This window comes from Lissotriton vulgaris, unplaced genomic scaffold (genome assembly GCF_964263255.1).
Source record: "Lissotriton vulgaris unplaced genomic scaffold, aLisVul1.2 SCAFFOLD_3036, whole genome shotgun sequence".
NCBI classification, from domain to species: Eukaryota; Metazoa; Chordata; class Amphibia; order Caudata; family Salamandridae; genus Lissotriton; species Lissotriton vulgaris.
Genome location: NW_028244103.1, coordinates 204,257 through 210,932, shown reverse-complemented (window position 1 = coordinate 210,932; position 6,676 = coordinate 204,257). Strand labels below are relative to the sequence as shown.

General features: G+C 47.4%; 1 protein-coding gene across 1 annotated transcript in view; it reads left to right on the top strand.

Annotated features, from left to right (window-relative positions):
- Positions 1-1,628: 1,628 nt before the first annotated feature.
- Positions 1,629-6,676, top strand: part of LOC147668150 (uncharacterized) — a 41,118-nt gene continuing 36,070 nt past the window's right edge. The window contains exon 1 of the mRNA XM_086948746.1: positions 1,629-1,829. The gene's annotated coding sequence lies outside the window, so the exon portion shown is untranslated. The remainder of the gene's footprint in view (positions 1,830-6,676) is intronic.

The window sequence follows — 6,676 nt, the reverse complement described above, 5'->3', positions numbered from 1 at the left end:
AGCCATGGTATATCCTCTAGGCACTACCTTGAATCCTTCCCAAACTTTAACTTCTGAGGAGATATAATCTATGATCTTATCCCACAGATGTTTCACAAGAGTATTATCCAATAGCCACCAGGCATTCAAACACCGTATTCCAGCTGAATGCTCATGTATGTGCTTCACAGAGCTCAAGTTTTTGAAGTTCCTAGGAGCTGAAACGAAGTAGACTATTGATGACCCTACATGTCACCTAACATTGACGTTAATAATGCCAGAGGATGAGATATTAGTGAAATTATAGGGATGATGAGTACACAGCTAACATCCAAACAATTAATACAGGCATCTAAATTAACATTACACCGAATGTATAATCTGTTCAGCCGTCAAGGTGAAACATTGAAAATGTACTGTTATCAAAATGTAGGCTAGTGGGTTTGCTGAACTCTATGAAATGAATAGTATCTCCCTCTTTGACTGTAAGCGGCTACTCTGCACACAGTAGAAGTACGAGCAAAGTCACATATGGAATTCTAGTTCTAGCCTCCCCCTTCTCAGAGTTATAAGATTCAGCAAGGTTTGAGTGAGACTTCAGCACAACCTCTAAATGTGGGAGTTTCACTCATGATGAGTGAGACTTGAAAGCTCTGATGTGTGAGTGTGTGTGTTGGATCTAATGTCACTGCAGAGGCAACAAATGCAACTTGCCTGACAGTGCTACGAAGCCCTCATGCACCCGCACATTGATGATGTGTGGACGAGGAGAGACTTATGATAGGAGAGAGGGTTACCACCTGGCCGGTCTTTTAACAGCATGGCCTGTATTTTAATGTTCCGGCGAGTACAAAAGTAGGAAGATTAGTTAAAGCTGGTATGTTTTCCTCTAATCAGTGCAAACTTAAAATATCAAATATAAGCAGAAATCACTTTAAAATGCGATCTAGAGCTGCCTTAATGAATCATGACTGATAGTTAAAGTAAACAAAGACAGAAAAGCCATTTTAAAAATCAATACAAATACTTTTACACAAAGTCTTATTGAAAATTAATATCCAGGCCGTTGCAAAACCCTTGAAACATGACCAAAGGTGGTAACTCTAATAAGAGCCTGTATGAAGGAGTCTGGCATTAGTTAGTGCTGGAATACCCTCTCATCCTCAGACCCGGCACCGGTCACTCACTGCCAAGGGACCATCCACTGAGGGAGAAACCTCTGAGAGTCAAACCCGATTGTTCTGTCTTATGAATTTATTGAGACTGCAATCTACCTCTTTCTTTATCTTATAAGTGAACCTTTGAAGGGAGGGAGTGAGCAGGTAAACAATGCAGAGAAATGCAAAAGTTCATTTGGAATGCTGTTTAAATATACACAGCCCTACCAAATATAAAGAATTACCCACAGAAACAGGGAAATTAGAAAAACGCTGTCCAGTTTAATCCTGGCAGTTTCAACATTTTGATATATTTAATGAAATAGAGACTGTCATTTCCAATTGACTAGAGGCGGCAGTTCCGTCAGCGGCCACCAGAGGGCGCTCCCCGCCTGCTGATGAATCCCACTGAGCAGCACATTGGGTGAAAGGAAGAAGGGTTTCCTCTTCCGGGTCAGAGGCGGCAGAGACAGCACCAGCAGCATGGACATCACTTCCTGTCTTTCCTTGTGTGTTCAGCCTGCTGCAGAGGAGGAAGGAGCCCTGTCTGGTGGGCAGATACCTTCATCTACAGACCCTCACAGACCCCCCTCAGACCCCAGATCTGTCCCCCCTCAGACCCCAGATCTGCCCCCACAACAGCCCCCAGGCGGAGGAGAGAGCCTGGACACGTCTGCACAGGTCTCTGCTCAGGTAGGAGATTGTCAGCACCTTCTGCTGTGTTTGAAGAAATAGACTGAATATTCCTGGAGGGAATCTCTGCAGGAGCCGGGCTGAGCTGGGCTCTTCTATCTGGGGGCCACTGGGGATGAGCTAGGCTCTTCTATCCGGGGGCCTCTGGGGGGGCTGGGCTCTTCTGTCCGGGGCCCCTGGGGCTGAGCTGGGGTCTTCTATCCATGGCCCCTGGGCTGAGCTGGGCTCTCCTATCTGGGGCCCCTAGGGTTGAGCTGGGCTCTTCTATCCGGGGGCCCCTGGGGCTGAGCTGGGCTCTTCTATCCAGGGGCCCATGAGCTGGGCTCTTCTATCCGGGATCCATGGGGCTGAGCTGGGCTCTTCTATCTGGGGGCCCTGGGGCTGAGCTGGGCTCTTCTATCCGGGGGGCCCTGGGGCTGAGCTGGGCTCTTCTATCCGGGAGCGCCTGGGGGGTTTTACTCCCATCTCTGGGGGTGTTTGTGGGTATCATTTGTGTTAAAAAGGGGATCTGTGTGCACTGCATCTTACTGCACTGTGAGTAATTTGTGCACTACACTGTATCTATCTTACTACACTGTAAGGTATCTTTGTCACTGCACTGCATCTTATGGAACTATGAAAAATCACTGCCAGGAGCTCGACTGAGCTGGGCTCATCTATCTGGGAATGTTTTTGGGAGAGGCGAGAGGGGGTGTTCCTTCTTGCCCTGGTGATTTTTGTGGTCATAATTTTTTTTAAGGGGGAATCTATGCACACTGCACTGCATCTTGAGGAAAGCTAGTGTGCACACTACTGCTTTTTATTACACTGTGAGGGGGGTTTAAAATAAAAGAGGAAATCAGTGTTGACTCCTCTTCCTTTTACTATTCTGTGAAGGATGCTTAGAGGCCATCTGTCGTCTGCAAACGGAATCTCTTTTTACAACAGTCCGAGGGGCGTTTAAAAAAGAGAAACTCTGGGCACGCTGCACCGTTCTTTACTCTTCACTGAGAAAAATCTGTCCATTCTGCACTTCCTTCTACTACAGTTAGGGGCACGCAGCGCAGCTCAGCAAGTCACTTAGCTGCGCTGCGTGATAGGGGAAGGTCAGGAATTCGCTGTATCTAACACTCTACAGCGCAGTCTTGACTTTTCCCTGCGCTGGCGCACAATGTTCTACCTAGCTCCAAAGCAGGCACCCCTGCTCCTTGGTGCAAGCGTGTCTTGTAAACAGATTATTTTTGTGCAAGAAGGGGCACCTTCTTGCACAAAAGTAATCCCCTGAGGCATTTTCCTCTTTCCATGTGTGCTGCAGAATCCAGCACACATAGAAAGGAAGGAGCAAGGAGGAATAAAGATAATTATCCTCGTTACACCGTTCATGGGTTTGCATACCATTTTGACGCACTCCCAGGTCTACCAATGTTGGTAAAGGTGGGAATGCGGCAAAATCTATAGGGCGATGCGTGGGAACGCCCACGCTCCACCCATGGAAGCCGTCACTGGGGCAGAGTAACGCAAAGCAGCGATTTGAGCTGCGTTGCGTTACTCTAGATTTATCAGGCAACATATGGCCGTGCAAGGCGGGCTTGCGTGTCTTGATAAATCTAACTTAAGAGCTGCATCACTCTTGCGCTTCATTGTGCGGCTCAAGGCCGACGCAACTCTTTGATATGCCCCTAAGTGCATAGAACGCCACATATGGCCATGCTAGGCGGGCTTGCGTGTCCTGATAAATTTAACTTAAGAGCTGCGTCGCTCTTGCGCTTCATTGTGCAGCTCAAGGCCGACGCAACTCTTTGATATGCCCCTAAGTGCATAGGACGCCACACCGGGCCGTGCTAGGCGAGCTTGGGTGTCTTTATAAATGTAACTTAAAATTTGCGTCTCTCTTGCGTTCCATTGTGTGGCTCAAGGCCGACGCAACTCTTTGATAGTTCAAGTTCAAGTTCGGGCATTTATATAGCGCACTACTCACCCGGAGGGTCTCAAGGATCTTGGGGAAGGGGTTCATTATTTTTCGAATAGCCAGGTTTTAAGTTCTTTTCTGAAGGAGATGTGGTTTTGGGTAAGGCGGAGGTGAGTGGGGAGTGAGTTCCAGGTCTTGGCAGCCAGGAAGGAGAAGGACCTGCCACCCATGGTGGATCTTCGGATGCGCGGGACTGCGGCGAGGGCTTTATTGGACGATCTTAGTTGGCGGTGGGTTTGTAGAAGGACAGTCGAGTGTTGAGGCATTCGGGTTCTAGATTGTAGAGGGCCTTGTGTGCGTGGGTGAGAAGACGTAACGTGATTCTTTTGTTGACTGGAAGCCAGTGGAGGTCTTTTAGGTGTCCGGTGATGTGATCTTGGCGAGGGATGTCCAATATGAGTCTCGCTGATGCGTTTTGGATGCGTTAGAGTTTTTTCTGTAATTTTGCTGTGATTCCGGCGTATAGTGTGTTACCATAATCCAATCGACTCGTGACCAGTGCGTGGGTGACAGTCTTTCTTGTCTCGAGGGGGATCCAGCGGAAGATCTTTTTGAGAATGCGAAGTACGTTGAAGCAGGAGGATGAGACTGCGTTGACTTGTCTGGACATCGAGAGAGAGGAGTCAAGGATGAAGCCAAGGTTACGTGCGTAGTCTGTGGGTGTGGGTGCTGTGCCCAGAGCGGAAGGCCACCAAGAGTCGTCCCAGGCAGAGGGGGAAGATCCTAGGATGAGCACTTCCGTTTTGTCTGAGTTGAGTTTTAGGCGGCTCTGTTTCATCCATTCGGCTACTTCTTTCATGCCTTTGTGAAGATTGGTTTTGGCGGTGTTAGGGTCTTTGGTGAGGGAAAGGATTAATTGGGTGTCGTCGGCGTAAGAGATGATGTTGAGGTTGTGTTGGCGCGCGATGGATGCGAGTGGGCTCATGTAAACGTTGAAGAGGGTGGGACTGAGTGATGATCCTTGTGGTACTCCACAGATGACTTCAGTGGCCTCTGAGTTGAATGGGGGAAGTCGGACTCTTCGAGTTCTCCCGGCGAGGAACGAGATGATCCAGTCCAGGGCTTTTCCTTGTATGCCGATGTTGCTGAGGCGTTGTATAAGGGTGCTGTGGCAGACTGTGTTGAAAGCGGCAGAGAGGTCGAGTAGAATTAGGGCCACTAAGTGCATAGGACGCCACATATGGACATGCAAGGCGGGCTTGCGTGTCTTGATAAATCTAACTTAAGAGTTGCGTCTCTCTTGCGCTTCATTGTGCGGCTCAAGGCCGACGCAACTCTTTGATATGCCGCTAAGTGCATAGGACGCCCTAATATGGCCATGCAAGGCACTGCTTTTACCTATACTATGAGGGGCAGTGACAGGAGGAAAGCTGTGTGCAGTGCACTGCTGTGTATTACACTACCAGGGACATTTACAGAGGAAAACACAATGAGGGGTGTTTACAAAAGAGGAAATCTGTGTACAAAGCACACCTTTTCACTATATTATAAAGGGTACCTATCGATCTGTAAGGTGCATGGATGTTTACTCACAGTTCGAGAAGTGTTTAGAGAAGAGAATATCTGTTGACTGCGTTTTCCTCACACTATAGGGGGCATTTACTGTAGAAACATTTAAAAACTGTACCACTTACTACTGACACTGATGGGTTTTTATTATACAATGGAATCTGTGCACATTGCACTGCATTTTACTCACACTATAAGGATTGCAGAAGTCAACATTGCTACACTGCACTACTTTTAGACGCCAAAGGGACCCCAGCTTTTCTAGGACCGTGATTCAATCAGGTCCTCCGGCGCCACTTAAACTCCCGTGAGACGCCCAACCACGGCGCTCTATTTAACCAGACCGATGAGTCACGGTCTAACGCCCAACAGCCCGCCACCTTGAGGCCCGCACTTGCTGCACCTCAAGTGCATTTCAAGTACTCCAAAGTCGCCGCACCACGGCGCTCCCCTTCAATTTTCTGACCACTGGAACTAGCTGACAACCAAGTCCTGAAGACGACCCCAAACAATAGAGGGTCGAAACGCCATCGACTGTACAGCACATTTATTGGCGCAAATACTACTGTGGCTATTGCTTAAATGTGAATTGAACACTTAAGTCACTTGAATTGTTCACTTCACTAAGCCACCCACTGTATGATACTTGCACTCACACCCTACTTGCGCCGTTCAAGCTGTTTTCCCTACCACTTGCGTCGCTATCTCTCCCTTGCACACCATTGAGCACCAAGTATTTTATGGTTGTCATTTGATTTGTCTACATGCAGTGCTGCTCCAATTGTATGATCATGACCCTGTTGTACTATTCCCTTTGAATACAAAATTAATAACAACAAAAGACTAATTGAATATCTGTCTCCCTTATTTCCTTACATGTAATGTTTTCAACATACATATATAATTGTCTACCAAATATTACCTGTTGGGATATTGTTTTTTGTTCAACCTTCTTACCCTGATCCCGACCAGGTCTATGGGTCTTACTCCTGTAACACTTTACTATTGCATTGTTTGCGTCAGATTCTCCTAGTGCCTGACCAGTGTTATTGCATTGTTTGTTTCAGTTTCTCCTAGTGCCTGGCCTGTGTTATTGCATTGTTTGCGTCAGATTCTCCTAGTGCCTGACCAGTGTTATTGCATTGTTTGCGTCAGATTCTCCTAGTGGCGGGCCTGAGTTACTGCATTGTTTGCATCAGATTCTCCTAGTACCTGGTCTCTGTTTTTGCATTGCTCGCATGAAATTCTCCTAGTGTCTTGCCTGTGTTATTGCATTGTTTGCATCAGATTCTTCTATTACACGGCCTGTGTTATTGCATTTCCGTAAACCTAGTACCATTGGTGTGGTTCTCCCTTCCTCTTTTTGATAGATTGCCTCTTCTGTTTTTGA